The sequence below is a fragment of the Acomys russatus genome, chromosome 5 (assembly GCF_903995435.1).
Source record: "Acomys russatus chromosome 5, mAcoRus1.1, whole genome shotgun sequence".
In the NCBI taxonomy this organism is placed as follows: Eukaryota; Metazoa; Chordata; class Mammalia; order Rodentia; family Muridae; genus Acomys; species Acomys russatus.
Genome location: NC_067141.1, coordinates 38,908,896 through 38,931,458, shown reverse-complemented (window position 1 = coordinate 38,931,458; position 22,563 = coordinate 38,908,896).

Genomic DNA, 22,563 nt, shown 5'->3' with positions numbered 1-22,563 from the left:
AAAGGAAATGGGTCTGTAATTTTCTTTCTTTGTTGGGTCTTTAAGCAGTTTGGGTATCAGGGTAACTGTGACCTCATAAAAAAAGTTAGGAAATGTTCCTTCTGTTTTCATTTTGTGGAATAATTTGAGGAGTAGAAAAATATAGCCCAAATATTTGCTGAAAACAAATATCTTTTTTTTTCTTTTCGTATATATTCATTCAATCAGCTACTTTTCTGCTTGTCCCCAAAATCAAGTATAAAAGTTCCCGAAAGGCAAGATATTGTGGTCAAAATAAATAAATAAATGCACCATGACACCTCACCTTGTGGGAGAAATGATACAGAGAGGAGAGGTGATCAGATAAGAGGCGTGTCTGTTCCCTCATCCCCTGAGCATCCATGGATACTTGCTGTGTGCTAAGCCTTCTATGATACTCCTGAGAAGACAGGTGGCTGTCCTTTAGGTTTCCATAGTCTAGCAAGGCGAATAGGCCAGCAAACAAACAGTTTGACACTTTGTAAAATGTATTTGAACTGAAAAGAAGTAATAAAAATCCACTTGGAAGTAGCAGTAAGATAAAAATGGGAGATCAGAAAAAGATTGTCATTTAAACAGAGACATAACAGGGTAACAAGATGTTTGCCAGAAAATGTGATGGATAAGAATGCGAGAGGATATAGAAAGAGGGGGGTAGAGGAATATGGGAAGAAGGAGAGAGAGAAGAGAAAGACTGGGAGATTAAAATAGAAAAGCAAAAGGGGGAAAAAGAAAGGGAAGGAAAGGAAAGGAAAAGAGATGAAGGGGAAGGAAGAGAGGAAAAAAGAAAAGGGGAGGGGCAGGAAGGGAGAGGAAGAGAGAGAGGGAGAACTAAAAGGCAGAATAATTGGCAACTACATTCCAAATCTTACCCAGACATGTTTTGTTTAGCTTTCATCTAATTATGAAATTTCATATTAAGTCAACATTTGCAGATTCTTTTGTAAAACAAAAGAGAAAACAGAAGGGGTCTGGCAGCACAGTTCCCACACAACACGTGGAAACAGTGACTCTTCCCAGGCGAAGCCTTTCCTCTAGACAGGATACAGTTCTCCCCAGTTTATCCTCTGCCAGTTTTCTACCTTCCTGGATCCACAGGCACGGAGCATCTGGTGTTCAGTGGGGGGAGGAGGGAAGATCCGAAGCCAGCTGTTACAAAATGCTGGCATGCCTCCATAGGGGCTCATTTTTAGTTGAGTACTTCTACAGTGCTGCCCTCATAGAAGTAGCCATCCATGGGCCAGCTCAAGCAAAGAAGTCATTTCTTTTTCCTCTATGTTTTTCTTTTCTAAAACAAAACAAAACAGAAAAAATAAAACAGGATTGGCTTCAGCTCATCTAAATTGGTGTGCAAGGAAAAAAAGAAGAAAATAAGATAGCTTTGTGTTGCTTTGAATGAGAAAAGTCCATCGTGGACTTGGGCTTTTGAACACATGCTTCCTAGTTGGTGGGCTCTAGGGGAGGTTTAGAGGGTACCACCTTGCTGGAGGAAGTGTATCACTGTGGAAGAAAGACCTTTGGGGTTAAAAGCTTTCCACACTTTCCAGAATTCTCTCTCTCTCTCTCTCTCTCTCTCTCTCTCTCTCTCTCTCTCTCTCTCTCTCTCTCTCTCTCTCTCTCTGTCTCTCTCTCTCTCTCTCTCTCTCTCTCTCTCTCTGTCTCTGTCTCTCTGACTGTATCTCTTTCCTTCTCCCTTCTTCCCTCTGCTTCTCCTTCTTTCCCCCTCTGTCCCTCCTTTGTACCCTCTATCCTCTCTCCCACCCCTTTACCCTCCTTCCTTCCTTCCTTCTTTCCTTCCTTCCTCCCTGCTTTGTTCAACATGTAAAGATTAAACTCTCAGATTCCTGCTCCCGCCACTATGCCTGCAGCCTGCTGCCTCCTTGCTACCATTGTGACTCTAATCCTCTGGAATGGTAAACCATCATCAACTCTTTCTTATCTAAGCTGTCTAGGTCACAATGTTTTGTCACAGTAACAGAAAAGTAACACATATGTCCATTACTTATCGTCACTATCACCTCTTCAGGAAGGACCTTTTGATTACATAGAAAACTCCGTCCTACTGAGCCTTCATTGCTGAGGAGAAAAACTCAGCCTGTGGGGTTCTCCAAAAGTAAAGATGTCTTGTGTGGAAATGTGAAGCACCTACCAAGAAAGGAGCCAATGAGATCACGAAAGCAGTGCCATGATAGCTAGTGAGTGGCCTGTGAACTCCCCACAGCAAGTATGGCTCTGGGGAACTGCAGAACAGGGTGGAAGCACAGGCTTTGGACTGTTGGCTCCTCCCTGTGCAATGTGGACTTGCATTAGTTCTTTATTTCCTCACCACTGTGACCAATTAACTGACAGAAACTAGTTAATGGGCAAGAGTATGTCTTCTCTCACAACTCACTGCAGGGAAGGCATAGGAACGGAGCAGATTGGTCTGTGATGCTGTAATTGGCAGACAGAGAGCAGAGCACAAGGGCTGGAAGTAGGGGCAGCCAGACCAAGTCCTCTAGGTCCAACCCTAGCGCTCGTGTAACCAAGACAGGCTTCATATCCCAACGGTCCTACAACCTCCCCCAAAATGGGGACCAAGTTCTCAAACACACAATATTTCATATATAGACATATCATAGATAAGCCACCACAATAGCACCCAATGCATTCCCAGAATAGTCAACCTCAAATGGTTTATGAGGTGATGAGAATTTACATATTCACCAGAAACTCACAGGTGTCTTTAGGAGAGGTTTGGCTGTCCACAGGCAGGGAATTGTATTTGGAATCTAAGTCTCATAAGAAAAGAAAATCTTGGTAAAATATTATTTATGCAAGAATTTAATTGCTAAGGAAACCATGTTCAAAATAAAATTACTTTGTTATTCGATATTAATATCTGATAGAACTGTACAAATATTGTGTGAGGACCAACAAGATAGAACAGCATTTGAATTTGCCGATTGACTATAAAACAAAAACAAAAACAAAAGGCTTTCTGGGCCTCTCTAGTCCTTTGCTTTGAAAGAAGCTCATGGAACTCAATGTAGGAGAAACCAGAGGACATTTTCTCTAAATGTCTGTGTGCCAGGTCCAGTGATAATCTGATATAGGCAAGGCTGTGGCAAAGTATCTGCCAGTTCTCCCAACTGCCTTTTGTTAATAAGGGCAGCGCCTACCTGCACTGAGGTTGAATTGCAACATCTCACCAGCTGGCGTAACAGCTTTGGTCCATAATTCACTTGCTCGCTCCTGACTCTTGTGCCTGATGGATGTGAACCCCAAGCTTCCCATGCCTGTTCCCAATGATGCCTGCGGTAAACCTTGTGTCTCACACTGATTCACCGGGTCATAATCCTGCCGTCAGCTGGGATGAAATGTCTTCCTCAAATTCCCCAGTCTGGAGGTTCGTGCCAAGTCATCAATGGCCTGCCAGGTGGCTGGGACTTGAGTGAGCATCTGTTCAGCTTGTGTTTGACCAAAATGACCACTGGGAAGCTGTATTCCACAGATGTGTTGTTAATATCAGCACGGGGAGAAGAACTCCAGAGTTTGCCTTTAAAAGAAAACTATGTTATTTATTTCTAAGTAAATATTACCCAAATTTCCAGTGAGCATCTGGGCACACGATCCTCTATCATTTTTTTTAATACAGCACTGATTGAAAGTGAAATATTTGATGAAGGCGCTCAAGTTCACTATCAAATTGAAATAATTGATGCTAGCTGGGTATCTCATGCAGTAAGGGTGGGGAGCTGTTGCAGTATTCTTCACAGCTACGTCGTTCATATGTATTCTTTATTTGAGCATCCCAACAGCCTTGTGATGAGAAAACTGGTGTCATGGAAGATCAATATTTACAGTGAAGACTTCCAAGTTTAAGCTGTGAAGTACATCTTCCCTTTTAAAAATGAAGCCAAGCATAACGGAGAGATAAAAGGAAGCCCTTCATATTTTAATAGGACTAGGACATCAAGATTGAGACTGTTTATCAAGTTACTAAAATAAGTTCTATGCTGCACTGCAGTACTCATGTGGCAGTTAGTCACTGATGAATCTGTGTGTTAGCAAACTCTGTGTGAGAATATAGCAGTGCTTATAGATTTACTAATAAGGCAAGAAGACATTCTTAGTAAAAGTTCATGTTAATATATGAAGAGAAGGAAACCATAGTGTATAGTTGATGATAGTTAGATAGATGAACACTGAGCAGAGAGCAGAGAGCACTGAGAGGGATCCAGGAATAAAAGGAAGCAAGTCTGACAATCTGAATTGGACCCATAAAACCTATGGTATAGGAAGGTAGCCTACCCTCAAAATATGTAATCTGGCTTGAACACATTCACTGTGCATGCATGTAGCCATACCCCCAACACAAAGCACACACACATAATCATAATAATAAATTAAATATGAGAGAGTAGAGATAAAGTCGTCTTTAGAATTGTAAAATAGCTATTTATAGAAAACACAAGAAACTGCTTTTCAAAAAAAGTATTAAAGTTAAAAAGACATCTTATTAGGTAGCTAAATGAATAAACATTTTAAAAGTCCACTTTAAAGTTCTATAATATTAAGAAATAATTTAAAAAGAAAATTCACATTACAGTAACAAATGTCATAAAGTAATAGAAAATAGCAATAAAATATAGACCTATATAGACAAAATTATGAACACACACACACATGTACATGCAAACACACACACACACACACACACACACACACACACACGAAGTTGAAGGAATGTGTTGAATTCCAGGAGAAAAAAGAACAGAACACACAATGGAACTATAATGTACTAAAAATATAACACGAAATGGCACATAAAGAGGTGACGCATGTTAATAAGTTATGAGATGTGCTAAGTCTCCTCTTAATGATAAACTCATGAATCTGTTTATTTTTTAAAACCTCAATATGTAATGTTTCAAACTAGAATTTTAAAGATGGTCGGAAGAGAAAAGTGGAACACAAAGTGTGTGTGTGTGTGTGTGTGTGTGTGTGTGTGTGTGTGTGTGTGTGTTAGTTTGGTTTCTACTGCTGTGTTAAGCACCATTAACAAAAGCAACTTGGAGAGGGATGGGCTTACAGGTTTGGCTTACAGGTTAACTGCCCATCATAACGAGACACAAGGTAGCAACTAAAGCAGAGACCATGGAAGAATGCAGCTAACCAGCTTGCTTCCAGGATCCCTTCCTAATATAAGTCCAGCTCACATGCACAGGGAGGACACTGGCCTGCAGAGGACAGGACCATCACACATCAATTAACAAGCAAGAAAATGTCCACATATACACCTGCACACCAATCAGATGACCCTGATTGCTCAGCTGAGGTTCCCTCTTCCCAGTTGTGTCAAGTAGACAACCAAAGCTGCCAACCGGTGCTAAAGGTACTTGCTGCCAACCTGATAGCCTGAGCCTCGGTCTCTGGAACCCACATGGTAGGAGGAAAGAATGAAGTCCTGCACACTGTCCCCTGATCTCCAACTGTGCACATGCACACATGCTCGGACACACCCCCACATCCACACACACTCCACACCCCACTCATGCATACATGCGAGCACATGCACACAGACACACAATAATAGAATAATAATCACAATAGTGGTAGTAGTAGTAAAACTGATTTTTAAAATCCTAAATAAAACTAACCAAAAAGTTTTTCTGGGTATGGAACCCAAGAACTCAAGAGTTCTAGAGAGAACTCAAGAGAACTGGAGGCGAACTATGTAATACTGAAAAAAAAAAAATTACAAAGCCCCTTAGAGTACTTACTACTTGAAGGCTCCTAACACACCTCACCATTTACTTCTAAAATATATTAAAGTTCTGAGGGAAAAAAATTGAAAAACCACATGGAACCAAGTGCTTAGATCCTAAAAGATCAAATAAGTTTCTCCCAAGATAATTTAGAAAAGATTGTAGCCAAACAGTTAAAAAGTTTGATCTCATAGATAAATACTTAACTCTGATAAACTTTAAAGTGCACACTATTTTCAAGCACATGGTACATTCATTAAATATTTGTGTTCTGTCACAAATAAATTCTCAGTGAATTTCAAAACTAAGAAAGCGTTCAGCCACATAAAGAGCCTACTACCACCAAAAACAGAAAATCGAAGCTTCTAAACACCTCTTATAGGGAATCCTGGATGAGAAATGAAAACCTAAATTTAAAATGAATTCGTGTGTGAATAGGCGGTGGGGGAGGGGGGCCTGTGATAGCGTGAGTGGCCCTATATAAATAGGAAGGAGGAGCCTGAGCTTCATTTACCATGCTCTAAGATGCATCATTCACTATGCTGCAATACAGTGGGCAGACTCACACTTGATGATGGCACCATGCTCAGCCACATCCCAGTCTCCAGAAAGATGAGGTCAAAAACTCTCTAAGCTTTACAATTACTTCACTCCGGTATTTTGTAATAACATCATTCTGATTTCCTTTCTGTTGCTGTGATAAATCACTCTGACCACAAGCGATTTAGGAGGTGAAAGGATTTCTTTGGCTTATACTTTCCATGTTGCAGTCTGCTAATGAGGGAGGTCTGGACAGGAACTCAGGCAGGAACTTGAGGGCAGGAAACCGTGGGGAACCACTGCTTGCTAACTCAACCACAGGCTCATCTTCACCTAGCTTCCTCATACAGCCCAAGATCAAGCTGCCTGGGGGTGGGGCTGCTCACGGTGATTGAGCCTGTCTGCATACACTAACAACAAAGCTGGTATGCCCACAAGCCAATTTGATCTACACAGTGTTCGGGCTTTCCTCTCTCATGATTCTAGGCTCAGTCAAGTTGACAGTTACAGCTAACTGGGATGAGCAACACTGCTTTCCTTTGCTCAGGCAGTCTCTCTCCGAGTTCATCCTTGATATCAAAAGCCCAAGATGACCCATCTTTCTCCCAATCTCTTTTGACCTTCTCCCTGCTGCTGACCATCTCCTTGTTGCTCACATTCTGATCACTCCTTCTTGGCTGAAATCAGTTCATTGCTCTTCTTTAACAAATGTGCTGTGCCTCTTGTAGTTTTCCCTGCATGGAAATCTTCTTGACCAAATGTCCCTCTTACCCTCATTAATGCTATTCTGTCAACAAGAAGAACCACCATCACTTTTCTCTGTCCTCTTTAATTGCTGTATTATTCTTCATGGTCAGGTGTACTTACTCAGTGAAAGATTGGCCTTCCCCTAAAATAGGTCTGGATTTTGCCCTTGGCTAATAGGAGGTGGTCTTCGGGACTTTAGAATGTACCAGCTGATAAGAATGCCTGTGTGAAAGCTTGGGTCACTGGTGAGATTTAACAATGTATTTTGTGATGAAACTTTGGACCATCCTGCATCAGCTCTGACCTCAACATGGACTACAGACCAAAGGTGTTAGCCCACTGTGCTAGAAAACCAGGAAACTAAAAGACAGTTATTCAGAAAGTTTATAATTAAGCCTTGGCAGAAAGTTTAGGTGCAGGCCCAGTGAGTTTCCCCCAGTTGGTTGTGGGCCACACGTATTGTCACACAGAATGGTTACAGAGAAGGAAAACAACTCCAGAATCTCACACTTGAACTCTTCTGAGGTTCTCTCCTCTACATCTCTTCCTTTGGTTGTTTCCTTGTAAGAAACAAAGCCATGAACATCTTGGTGACTGCTTTAAGTGTTCCTAATGGAAACTGTATCTAATTATTTTACCTTATCTTTTTATAGAATTATATCTATCCATTACACCTAGAGTGCATATTCTTGTGATTAAAAATAGACTAGCAATTGATATGAACATGATTTGATCAACTAACAATTAACTTGTATAACCAATAGCACTTTCAATACACTGGAATTAAATCTTGTATTATATCTAGGTTGTGTTGATACAATACTGCATTTTAGAGTAGAAATATATATATAATGTGTGTGAAGAATAATCTTAAATTTGAATTCTGTACTAATGTATCTAAAATTAAACTTATTTTGCATCTATATACAAAATTCTATACCAGTGAATTAAAAATAACCTTGTGAGTAACAATTAAAGACTTAAGTTGAGGAGTAGATTCACTAATCTACTTTTTGTCCTATCATTCCTATATATTTCTGTATTCCCCCTTCTTTCTTTTCAATCCCTATCTCCAACCCTAAGAATGAAAGACAAAGGAAAAGAACAACATCCCTGAGTCCAATCTTGTTTTCTAAGTAAGACCAATATAACGTATAACCAACTCCCAATGAAAATAAACACTTATCACCCAAGAAAGCAACCAAAAACCTACCTAACCCCCCTTAAAGAAATGGGGTGTTGTTCTCTTAAGGTTTCCTCCTGCTGATTTGGGATGAATAATACCTTTGTAGGGGCTCAAATAAAATTGGGAAAAATGGTTAAAACAAGCTAGGAATAACATTTGTGGTCTAGTCTGTGATGGGGTTGAAGACTAGATAGTTTAGTTTTACAATTAATCTTAGTTGTTTAGGGGTTAAGATAGTTTTTAGGTCTAAATAGATGGTTTAAGTTGATAATGATGAGATATGATAGATATTGATTTATATTCAGAATTTTAGATGCAGCAAGATAGGAAAGATATTTTCTTCAAGCCAAAACACTATGAATATAACATTTATATAATCCCTGGTTGTTTCATGGTTCTTCTTGCTCTAGGTAGCTTATTGTATATGTGTAATAATATAAATGTATCTGTAAAAAATATGAAAAATTAATTTTTAAAAAGTATCCCTAATGGATTATCACTTCTGGGAATGATTCAGGAATCCCAAATCTGATAAATTTGGCATCAAAAGTGAGGGAAATTTTGAGGCTGGGTCTCACCATGTAGTTCTGTCTGGCCTGAAACTCCCTATGTAGACCAGGCTAACCTTGAACTCACAAGAGATTCACCTGCCTCTGCCTCCCAAATGCTAGGCTTAAAGGTGTGCGCCACCATGCTTGACAAAAGTGAGGAAAACCATGTTGGAACTGCTAGCTAACTCTGTATAATAGGATCGCTGTCTCCCCATGCCCAAGTACATTATGTATTTCTCACTGCTATGGCAAAACACCTGCAAAAGGTAACTTAAGTAAGGAAGGGCTCATGATGGCGCAGAGTCTGAGATGCCTGAGAAACTGTGACAGTCAGAGCAGGAGGTACCTAGTCATGTTGCATTCGCAGTGAGAAAGCAGAGAGAGTTCAATGCTGGAGTTCTACTCTTCCTTTTCAGTTAAACCTTTCAGGAAATACACTTATGGACTTACTCAGAGCTGTATATGCTAGGGGACTCAAACTTCAGGCAAGTTGACTATCAAGAGTAACCATTACCGCTCTAGTCTTCACCAGGCTTGGATCACTGCTATACATACAGATCTGTGTCCTATATACAGTATCCACAGAACAAATACAGCCCTCGCTGCCTGCTTTCACTGCACCCACCTGTACCATTTTCAGCAGAGATGTTCAAGGGGCACGAGAGGTGCCTCTGCAGTTAAACTTATTTGCTGCTATTGTAGAAGACATGAGTTCAGTTCCTAGCACTCACATGGCAGTTCACAACTATCCATAACTCCGGTTTCAGGGAATTCGATGCTCTCTTCTGGCCTCATGGGCACTGAGAACCCACATGATGCACACTCATATGTGCGTGATGGAAATCACTTATAAACACAAAATATAAATAAATAAGTAAATAAATATTGTTTTAAAACTAAAAAGATATGTGCTTTTGTACCAAAGGATATCCAATGCATATATGAAAATTATTTCTTCATATTTGAAGGGGATTGCTATAAAAATCTCAGCCTGTATTGGTAGCTGTTAACAGAGATTAAAATTTATTATATTTATTACCACAACAGTTATTTCATTGGCTGATGTCTGTGTTTTCATATTCCTATTTTTTTCCAGCATGACTATTTTTGTTCTGGCTTCTGTCATAATGTGTCAGATGTTCATTTTATGTCTTTACCCAGCACTTGCAACTCTTGAGTACCAATAGGTACAATCTGAACTGTAGCTAAATAGCCCCTTACATCCTTCCCCATGCTTACAGTAGAACTGTCCTGTTTGTTTTATAAAAAGAATGTGGGTCTTTACTTATCAAATCATCAAAGTCAAAATCAAAATGATTGATTCTGTTTTTTTATTCTTTCCTTACAGCAAGGAGTCTAGCATTTTCTTCTAAAGATCTATTTCTCTTCCCTCTCTTTTCTTTTATCTGGGCTCCTGATTGATATCAAGTGAAACAAACATTCTTTTTTCAGCACTGTATTTTGTAAGTGACTGAAGTGATCCTGTTAAATATTTAGCAACGATAACACTGCATAAGCACGGAGTATACATGAACATGGTCTGCGAGCACACGGAAGTGAATGAGCTTTTGCATGCCTCAGCTTCCCCCTTTGCAATAAGGATCAATTGCAATGCTGTCAGAGTAAATCAACTATAATTGCTACTGATTTGCACCAAATAGCTTTAAATGGATTACTGCAAGCACTCAGGAGAGGCCCAGAACTCAGCAAGCACGGTGAGTATGGTGATTGTAGCCTTCATGGGATCGACTCAATCCTGACAAATAAATTTCTAGAGAGAATGATTCTCCCACAGTCTCTTAAGCCGGGTTGATTTTCATCTTCACATAAGAAATTTGTGTTGACTATAGGATTCTTGAGTAATAAAATTTAACGTGTTTTTTTTTTTTCTTGAAAATAGAATTTTATTGTCTCCATCGCATTTCTGTCCCAGAGGTCAATGTGGCTTTTTTTTTCTTTTGAAAGGAATTGTTGTATCTTCTTTGGTTACTGAATAGATTCAATGAACATTTGTTCTGTTCATTCTTTGGACACTACAGTCTGAGGCTGCCTTGCGGGGAGGTGAATATGGACATTATGCATGTGAGTGTCTGTTTATATCTGCAATCTGTAGCACAATTTAGCAGGTGCTTTCTACATCCATGATAGAAAGACTCGCCTTACCTTTTAATGAGTTTACCTTTAAAAAAACAAAACTGGGACACTGCCTGGTTCCACCGTGTTAAATGAAAATAACATTCAGAGTTGAGTTAATCTGATTGCACGGGATCTATTTTCCCCCTTGCTGCAAATCAGAGCAGTTTTCAGCTAACAAGAATGGGTGCCCTACTTGAACGGGCAGCAGACACTGCCGCTAGTCAGAGCGGCACTTAGCGTGGCACTGCCATCATTACATCCCCAGGTTCACAGCAATGAAACTCCAGGAGTGGCAAAGTCAAATCAGTTCAATTGTCTGATTGTTCATACTCATAAAGTGGGGAAGCTGGCGGGGGTCCGGCATAAAACTTGGAGTTCTGCACTGGAGCTCCTTTAAGGTAATTCATTGCCCTCTGTAGTAGCTTAAATCAGAGGGGCCAGCACGGTCACAGTGAATGCAGCTCCCCATCCTGCTGGAGAGCAATATCGCGGACAGCCGGCTGCTATGCCAGATGTCAAAGGTGCACTAAAAGCACTTGGTTTTGATCTGCCCCATTCCTGAGAAGTACAATGGATGGGCCTTTAAGCACCGCCATAAAAAAAGATTGTGATTAATGAAGCAGCACAAGTTAATAAACCACGTTGACTCCCGCTTCCTTCTCCTAGGCATTTCACTGTCCACAAAGCAGTTCTTTTACTTAGCAGCAGGGACATGTAAAATGTTAATCATCAATCTGTGGGCCATTTAAAGAAGTTGCTTTCCCTTTCTCAAGTTGAAAACCAAGGGGGGAAGATAATAGGTTTGGTTAACAGAGCTGTTCATGTAATGGAGATGTGCAGAGGAAAGCTCGGATGGAGTCAGCATGGGAGCCCTTGAGCATTAATCCAGCCTGCTCTCGGGACCACAGGTTCAAATCCTAGCTGAGGCTGGAAGGCTCATACTAGGAGGCCACAGCAGTGAGTGTCTTAAAGGCAGCTGACCAGCAGGAGGTTACTGTACCTGAGTGAGGCCAAAAATAAGATGAGAAAGCATAGCTGCTCTCCAGTCAGCAGCCAGGAGGCAGGGACCGCTGGTACTCACTGACCTGTGAGCCCTTTTTCTTCCCAAAGGGTGTACCACCACATCCCAGCCAGCTAGGTGAGTGGCTGTGAAAAGAGCCCTGGACAGAAGCTTTCTTACCTAGAGAACAAGAATGAGTTTTCAGCTCGTTTTCTAAAGCCTAATTAAAATACTTTCCCAGAGACTCAAAAGTGCATCATCGGAGAGACACAATTCGAATTTTACTCATGACTTAGGAATTGCTTTTGGGGAGAGGGGGCTAAGAGTTGGAGACCCAAACAACAGACAAACGGCCCCCAGATGTTTTTATACCGCCAGTCAGCTAATATTGGCAGGAACAGAGAGCAACTACTGAAAGACAGTGTCAGGTCAGGAAAGACATCCTGAAATATCCGGGGTCGGAGGAGCTGATGTTAAAATTCAGAACAGTGCTTCTCCTCTATACCGGAGGCAAATTTTGTCTTGCCCTGGTAAGGAGAGCTTAGAAGAGTCAGGACCTGGGTTTGATCCCCAACACAAAAGGATAAAAGGAAAGGAAAGGGGGCCCTTAGGCTGTGCCTCAGGCAAAACCAGAAGAGGAGAGAGCTGCTTCTCCTCAGAAAGGCCTATGCCTGCTGGTCACAGTGAGAGGAGGACAAGTGGCCCCTGACATCATGAAGAGTCACATTTGGTGAACAGAAATGCCACTTTACTACTAGAGCCATTTACCCTTCAATTTTCTTTGCTTCCTCTAAAATTTGTCAGGGGAAAACCCCATTTTCCAACTTTTAAACTCAGTAACACACACACCTATAGTCTTTTTATGCTTTCTTTTTTTCTCAGCAAGTTTCTCCTCAGATCCAGGTTCAGACCCTGTAGTCCAATGATAACCATGTTTTCTTAATTCCTGTGGTCTATTTCGTCCAAGGGAAATCAAAACTATCAACTGTGCAACATTCATATTCTTAGATCCTACCATGAAGGCCATGAGAGAGGTGCCAATAACCTTGAAAAACAGACTGTAAAAGAAGGAATGTTTGGCTCTTAGTCCATATTCTGTTGCTACACTGAATAATTTATAAAGAATAAAGGCTACTTGGTTCACAGTGTCAAGATTGGGATCCCCAAGAGCATCTACTCAGCATCTGGTTGTTGGGGGGGGTGTACTTCTTGCATATGGTATTGCAGGCAGGCAGCAAGGATACTACTTTGAGTCTCTCTTCCTCTTCTTATACAGTAACTAATACTCAATGGGACCCTACCCTCAAGACCTTATCTAGACCTCATGGATTCTTAATGCCCCCAGCAGACTTAATCCTGAGATGATGATGATGATGATGATGATGATGATGATGGTGATGATGATGGTGGTGATGATGATGGTGATGATGATGATGATGGTGGTGATGATGATGATGATGGTGATGATGGTGGTGATGATGATGATGATGATGATGGTGGTGGTGATGATGATGATGATGATAATGATGATTGATTTTGGAGTTATGATTCTACTCATGAAATCAGAGGACAAATCCAGGCCTCGTCAGTAGTCTATGTGGGGCCCATAGTTTTCATCATTTCATGGAATTTGTGAAGAAGTAGGGATGCCAGGGATCCAACCCAAAGCAGCATGCCTTCTAGGCTCTCATTGTTAGCCTATGGTACCTGCTCCATGGAGTAGCCAGGGCAGCGACCCTGAGACTTCCACCACCCCCATCAAACCAAGCCGCTCCTTGCTAAGCATTCTCTTCCCGGGCTCCTAATGTCCTCTCTAGGAAAATTCCTCTGACCTGCATTTACATACTCTATGTCCACCTGCTTTCATTTTCCGTGCCCATGTTTCTCTCTGTGCTTAGCACCCTGTGCAGAAGCAACTGACAGGTAGTGCGTATGCTCAGTACACACAGTAGAGCAATTTTGTATCTGTGTACAGTAAAACTTGTCACCAGACAGGAAGACATCCAATTGAAAGTGTAAACTCGCAATCTTTCTTTGGTTGGACAGTGTTTTCATAGATCAGTGCTATAGAGCAGTAAAACAGCACCGTTTTCTAAACTCACACTTGGCATGATTCAGAAAACTTCCATCAGACGCATCAAAAATGATGATGCTGATGATGGCATGAAAAGAAACTCAGAAGCAATGGATGGTATTGATTAATTGAAGAGTTTCCCCCAAAACTCATATAGCTATCTCTATTAGCTATAATAACTCCCAAGTGCCAGGCCCTGTGGGCATCTGATGTGCCATTTTGCTTCCAAGGCCAGGTGGCTTATACGCAGTGGATGGCTGATAAGTGTTTACTGAATTAATTAATTGACCAAGAACTCTTCATTTCAAACATTTGCTAACATCTCTAACTTGCATGACGAAAATGCCTCCTATCCGAGCGTGGTGGTACGTGATTGGAACCCCAGCGCTCAAGAGACTACACAGAGAGATCCAGTTTCCAAACAACAAAACAAACACAAACTTAACATCTCATGAATACCTAGAGCTTTTAGCATTTGCCTGCTCTTCCAGCTTCGCCTCTTGCTCTCATGACCTACATTACCCAAGATGTGTCCTTAAGAAGTCACTGCAAACTAGTCACTGTTCCTCAAACACCTGAAGCAGACACTCTTTCTTCTGCCAGCCAAACTGTTTCTTCTCATTCATCATTCTTCAGTCTTCACAAAGTCTGTCCTTCCCTTGACTCTAAAAACATTTAAGTAGAGGTCTCAGTTGTACCCCTTAGTTCAAGGAGAATATTATGGGTATCTGTCCTCTCAACATACATAGTCAGCTGCCCAATAATCTTAGCATAGTGCGTAGTAGCATCGATCTTAGTTAAATTAATAATTTGATGATTAGACCAATTAACAAATGAAACAACTGCTGGGAGAGTTTCAAAAATATCCACATGTGCTTTTTTTCCTGAGCTCTGAAACAGCCTTCAGTGGCGTAAATGGACTGCTTTTCACAATAGTAGCTAAATATGCTCTCTGTTTCTAAAATTGACAAGTTAAAACATTTTAATAAAACATGCCCATCTTCTACCCACTTCTATTCAATAATTAGTCAAGGTGGCTCTTTGTAATATTTCAAACCTATGAATCCATGCTTTGCGATCTTCTGCTTTGTGGGAAATATATATGACAACTAGCTCTCTTCAAGAAATTCTGTCAGCTCTTGTCTCTTAAGTGTACCCAAACTTTCCACCTTCTATGTTAGCTCCTGCCATGGTAAAAATTTACACTGATCATGGCCATTCAGTGTAGGAAATGAATTAACATTCTCCCCAGGACCCTCATTTGTATAGTATATTAATAGGCTCCTTATGTAAATTTCTGCTCTTAGCTCACTGTGTATTTGCCTGCTAGCTGGCTGCATGCAATTCCGAAAGGAGGGCAAGAATGTGCGCTTTCATGCCAGTTGCTTAGAGCAGTAGGGGGCGGGGGAGGGGTCAAGCATGGAATGAGAGGGACAATGCACATATTTTATAGCCGTCACCAAGCCAACCATGGTTCAATAAAGCCAACTCTCATTCCAAACCGGTTTGTGTGTCCAATAGATGTACCATTATAAAGGAATTATGGAAAACAAAAGACAATAAAAGAGACAAGATTTTTTAAATGCCTAGTCAAAAGGTGTCTTTTGACTAGTATGGTGTTAAAAAGCAGTCCATGTCATAAATAAAAGGAATATTCTATTTAACACTTCAAAAGAAAAAAGGAAGGAAGGAGGAAGGATGAAAGGGAGAGAGAGAAGGAGGGAGGGAAGGAAGGAAGGAAGGAAGCAAGGAAGGAAGGAAGGAAGAAAACCTCAAGAGGTACATCTACCTCTACAAACATTCACAACAATCACACAAGTAATTGGACCAGAATAGATAGCCTCTAATTTGACAAAGCTGCCAATCATTAATCAAACTTCTGTCTCCTCTTTATCTTTGATATAACTGCTAGATTGCATTTCCTAATTTCCTTTGCAGGTAGATGTGGTCCTACGACTGTTTCAGTTATTGGCATAAATAGACAAAAGATGTGTGTCTCTCACTATGCTGGCCTATAGCTTCCTCTTGGGCCGATGAACCCCAAGAGCTGGCTTGGAATCCTGATAAAACTGTAGAGCCTACCACCAAAAAGACTAAGGGGTGCTGAGACCCTCCCATACTTAAGGTCACAGGCCAGAGCAGGTAAGGAAGATGGAACATAAATTTTGCCAACAGTACCATCAATAATGTGCCAGCTAACAGCTGAACTCCCCACTGAACCCCATGCCTCACAGAATGTTTTGACCTGAATCTTCCACCTCTCTGCTGTTTTCAGTTCATGTAATCACATTTCTGCTTATTGTCGCCCTATCTCATACTAACCCTCCCAGTTCTGCTGTTCTAGGAGCTCTGTCATTGATTACTAAGTTGACAGTTTAAAATAAGAAACAACTTCATCCCTATGAGTCTTGAATTGAAGATTATTTTTTGTGAAAAACAAAAATAAGTTAGGTTGAAATTACCAGTTTCCTCTCATGCCTATTGTGCCACGCGTAAACTCGGTTTGGAGAGTCTCTTGGATTTGGTTAACAGTTTGGCCTGGTATGTTTTTAGATTACAAGGATGAATTTACAGCAGACAAATTACCCTGTTTCTCTAAACCTTCACATCAGTTTCCCTCAGTCGAAAACAGGGGATCTCAACCTATGGGTCGCAACCCTTTTGGCAAACTTCTATCTCCAAATGTTCACATTATGATTCATAGCACTTGCAAAATTACAGTTTCAAAGTGGCAACAAAAATAATTTTATGGTTGGGCGTCACCACAATATGTGGAATTGTACTAAACAGTCACAGCATTAGGGAAGTTGAAAACCATCCATCTAAAAATGACAAAAGCGTCAATATAAGTAAATGTAATAAAAAATATTTTAGGTCATTTCATTCGCAGTCTTCCATGGCCACTCAAATAGCTATTTTCAATTTATATAAATATATGTACACACACAAATAACTTAATAGAACATCATTTTTGCGACTAACATTCTGAATTCACATACTTAGTGGATTATTCTCTCTGAGAAAACACAGACGAGAATCCCACCTGACACACTTCAGTGACACTCACACTAAGATCCGAAGCTCAAGATCTAGTCACATCAACATGTCCATGTTTCCGTAACACAACAGTGGAATAATAGTATTAGCTTTAAAACTCAAATGTGGTTGTTGTTAGGCTAACTGGTGACTGTTCCATCTTCCCACATATTATCTTACACAATATTGTATATTATCTTATACAATCTCTTTTGAAACCTTTCTTATCTATCCTTTGAACTCTTGATTTTATTTCTTTTCTATTCTTTTTTAATTAATTTATTTGTTTACTTTAAATCCTGATCATACCTCCCCTCCCTCCTCTCCTCCTGCTGACCACCCTTCCTCCCTATTCTCTTATCCCGCCTTCCCTACTCCTCAGAAAAGGGGATTCCACGCTCCCCTACCTCCCCATCCCAGCTCATCAAGACTCAGAACTGAGCATCTTCTCCTGTGGCCTGAGGATGCAGCCACACCAGGGTTTTCTTTTCTTTTCTTTTCCCTGTTTTCTAATTCTCTGAGTCTGACAAAATTTGTATCTCAGTTGTAAAATTGATGATTTTTCTCTATCTACATGTATAGCTTACTGGATGTAAAAAAAAAGGCAACAGGAAGAAGAAAAGGCAGTAGTAGGGAAAGGAGATAGAGGAAAGAAATAAGAGAGGAGAAAGCGGTGGTGAGAAGGAGAACGATAGGAAAGCAGCATGCCCCTAACCTAGCAGATGCTCCTGTGGCTCACAGGAGTGCTGTGTGGAATTAGACTGTCCTCTCTAAAATCAAGGAAAGAGAGAGCAGAATTCAGCTCCTTTATTATTTCCAGTGACCCATTCCTCTTGTGGGTCTTGGGAATGAGAGAAAAAAAAAATCCTCTTGACACCAGTAAAAATTTGGTGTATCTGCCTTTCTTTGTCCTGGTTCTTCATACCATCTTCTGATTATAAACCAGATTCCAAGACCTATGGAGACTTAGTGTGAGGGCCAGGCCAATAAAAGCTCATATATATTATATACCAATAAAAGGTTATATACATTCTATGATTTTACTCTATACTGATAAACCAGCTGGGCTCTAGAGGCTGTCAAATTGTTGAAAGAAAGAAAAGGAAAAGATTCACATGAAGGTAGAAAATTCCCCAGCAGGCCCAATGCCATGACCACACAAAGGAACACTCCTGTCACCCTGCACCTAGCTCATGGCATGCCAAGAGGAAGTGGCTGTCCTGTGGACTCACAATGATCACAGGTGGCCTGATGTGAAGAACTGAATCCAGTAATGCATAAGATGTAAAGACGATGCCAGGAAACATTCTACAAGCCCAATTTGGATTCTCTTATCTGAAAGCTGGAATGAGATCCCAACATTCAAATCTACAGTTTAGACCTTCACAGGATAAGACTGACTGTGCTGGCTAGGACCACATAAGTTACAGGATCATTGATCTACTGCAGGTTCAAACCTCAGCTCTCCTTGGGTGGATATGGCAACGTCCTAACTCATTTGTAAGTAGTGGTTTCAAAGCTATACAATACACATAATAGTTCAATGTATCAGATCACTGCACATTGCACACATTACACAGTGCCTGGGAGATGATGAATGCTTGATGCCATCACTGTGGTGATGTTTACTGCTGGCCAATGGTGATCCTCTATGTTGCAAACTCCTTATTTATCTGGAATGTTGGATGGCAGAAAAGATTTCATCTATTAAAGTTAACCGTGTTGTCAACGCAATATAGGAACATTTACAAAGCATTACTAGAATGGGACAACACTGAATAATAATATATTCCTAATATATTCCCAGAAGTCATCTAGAAAAGTAGACAGCATTTCATCTTATGTTCTTTCCATCTGCAACAGGCATATCATCCTCCAGACACACTTCTTCCTCAGAGAAATCATTCTCCAGCTCTGATGTCATCCTCAACACTATAACCTCGCCCATGGCAGACCCAGGCTTGGCCAGTGCCCCTCCACCCACCACCTCTGCTTCCCCCAATCTTCACCTACACAATTCCATGGGTGATCTGGGGATTAGAAAACATGGCAACACACTGAAGGTTCCTCTTGTTACCAAAGCATCCCAGGGCTCTGTGACTGGTTGCCTGGTTACCAATAAGATACAGAGCAAAAGACTCATTAGAGGCTAAAGTACAGGCCCATGATGCCAACGAAGAGTCCCCCCAAATCCTTCCAACAAAAGGCAACTGTTGCATCCACATTTAGACAGTCATTAGCAGAACAGTTTCGGGATAATAATTGCAAGAGCTTTGTAACTAATTCAATAGATAGAATTTCTAAGGGTCCACGGTAAATGTTCCCTTGGAAGAGATGAAAGCTCCAAAGGATGTTAGTTACTAAAAGAAGATGCGGGTGAATGACAGACAAAAATTCTTAGTACCAAGCAGCTCTGTACTGGCAAAATTTAAATCATGGCTAATAAAAGCTTGCGGGGGGGGGGGGGGACCCAAAACATTGCTTTGCAAACATCAAACTCTGTATCTTCTTTCTGTCTTTTCATGTCTCTGAAACTAACACCACCCAACAGAGGATGGCTGAACAAACAAGACAGGTAAGTCTAGATTCTTCAAAGAGCAAAGGAAAGTGAGCTGCTGTGAGTGGGGGAGCTTCCTGATTTGAAACTGTATACTTAATCTTGAAACCAAAAAGGGACCCATGAGACTTTTCCCTCTAGAAAGGGAGGAAGAAGAGGGAGAGCAAGAATGTGCCCATGCTTGTGAAGAAATGGGTCCACTGAGCACTGTTTGTAAAGACTCTATAAGGACCCTGTAGCGCCCACATGACAGTCTCTCACTAGCTATCGCGCTGGAGTCTAGGCTCACAAGAAGCTTCTTAAGTGAGATTCTCAAAGGACCTTGTAAATGCTATCTCATTATCATTCACCTTCATTTAGACGTTAAGTATCTTCATCTCCACTTCAGAGTTAGGGGTTAACAGAGAGGTTAAACAAATTATATAAACTTATATTAAAAGTCTGAAATGATAGAGACTAAGGTGTATGGTCTCGTGAGAATGGCCTGTCTTTCCTTGAAAAATTAAGCAACATACCTAATTACTCTAGAAGAGTATTTCACACACACACACACACACACACACACACACACACACACACACACACACTGAGAGAGAGAGAGAGAGAGAGAGAGAGAGAGGAGAGAGAGAGAGAGAGAGAGAGAGAGAGATGTTTTATCTTCACATACTGGTCTACAATGAAAAGGCAAAAAAAAAAAAAAGAAAAGAAAAGAAAATAACAATTGTGTTAACTGCAAAGCCAGTGTGTCTTCCTGAATCCTTCCTATTTTCTGTCCCTACCCAGGTGGCTGGGGATTTGAAATGCTATTTAAGTCTCAATTTCCTTCAGAAGCTAACCTCTGTGGTATAAAATGCTGTTAAAGGGGGGGAAAAATCTCTTCTGTCATTTGACTTTAACTTATGATAAATTAGCTTCAACTAGTTTCTTAGAAAATTGCCCAAGAAATGACTACAGAAAATTAAATACCAAGACTTCAAAGAGGCAAAACACACAGCCTTCAAATTCCGACCTCAGAGAGTAATCCTCCCTTTCTCGTGCTTTGGTGAGATGTGAGTGAAGAAATCTTACTAGGGCATGGTAATGAACCATCTTTCAAATGACTTTTCTATCAATCTTCTTTTCAAAGGGTAATAAAGTGATGATTATTTTCTAGGCAGTTTCTGGGAAGTTATCATCTCATTTCAATAGTCACCAGTAAAGGGCTGCACTCGGGCGGGCGTTATCACCAATGGTGATAAGGCAAAGAACTGGTTAAGAATTCAATAGACAAGGTATAGGTTGTTAAAAGCTATTCCCTAGGAAATTAAAACAGAGAGACATCAAAAGAATTGCACTGGGTCTTAAAGAGTTGGTAGTCATTTCCGTCTAAATTAAAAATGTAAATCTGATTTATTACCTAGTGAATGAAATCCACTATCAGTTGAAGGTTGTGTTATTTCTTTAAAAAATGTGTGTGTGTGTGTGTGTGTGTGTGTGTGTGTGTGTGTGTGTGTGTGTGTGTGTGTGGTTGGCCTCATGCTGTGGCCATGCCCATTTTTTGATCTGGTGCAAAGTGTCAGAGGCTCTGACAACACTTCTAAAGCCAGAGTACTGACTCTCATCTAAAACAACAGTCAACAACAACAAAATCTACTTCAAACACTGACTGGAGGGAGACTGGGAGCTCTTAACAGTCCAGCGTTTGATTTGCAAGCCACAGAGTGTGAAATGCCCCCAAATTATATTAAAGCTCACTCTTCAGAGATACGGAAAGCTTTAAGACAGTGTGGTGGACGTCACTCCGAATTCAGAGATACATAAGTGCCTGTGGAAAGAAGATGCTAGACACTAGGCTCCGTACACAGGAACTTTCTAACCTCAGCCTCAGACCCTCACATCCAGATCCTACCCATAACCAGGCCTCTGTACCTAGAAAAGGGTCATGTAGTTCCTTTTTTCCATTATGGATGCTAGACTATCCGTGTCTTCTTGTTTGTCCTAATTCTTATCCCAATTTGAGCCTACTGTTCTAGCAGGGAGGGTACAGGACCAAGCTAGAGATACAAATTTTCAAGAATTAGTAGAGATTCAAATATGGAATAAAACAAAACCAGAGAGACAGAGACAGACAGAGAGGGAGAGAGACAGAGACAAAGAGAAAGAGATGACCGAGAGAGACAGAGAGACAGAGAAAAAGAGAGACAGACAGACAGACAGACAGACAGACACACACACACACACACACACACACACAGAGAGAGAGAGAGAGAGGGAGGGAGAGAGAGAGAGAGAGAGAGAGAGAGAGAGAGAGAGAGAGAGAGAGAGAGAGAGAGAGAGAGAGAGGAAGCTTTTGGAGAGCTATTATGTGGAACTTTATCCCTACACTCTCACCAGCAACGCTGTTGAGAAAAGATGCTTCATAAATAACTGCTGAAGACCATGAAGGAACACTGCCTTCTCTTGTGATCATAAGTCGCTCAGCCAACACTGGAACATCATACGGAAGCAATCCCTATGACCTTTGTCCAGCAGTTCTTTTCTTCAGATAGTATTCTGATGTATTTCTGTGTGTGTGTGTGTGTGTGTGTGTGTGTGTGTGTGTGTGTTTTAACTATACCACAAGACTTTGCAATCAGAATGTATTTGCTTTCGAGTTTCCTTTCAGTTTACAAGGATTTTGGTCAAATAACTGGTGTGTTTGGTTTGGCGCTTGGCTGGGTAGACTCTGCCCCACTGCCCGCACAGCACTGACGTGAAACCAACAGACCCTTTACTGATTCAGAGATCTCACTGCCAATCACTGTTTCACCCAAGCACATACTTAGGCGGCTGAGACAGAAGAATTGGAAGTTTGTAGCCTATGCTACACTGAGGGAGGGGAAGAAAGAGGGAAAGGGGAAGGAAGGAAAGGAGGAAGAGGGGGAGGGAAGGAAGGTGAGAGAGTTGGGGAGAAGAAAAGAAATTGCCCAAATGTCCCACCTCCTCCTAT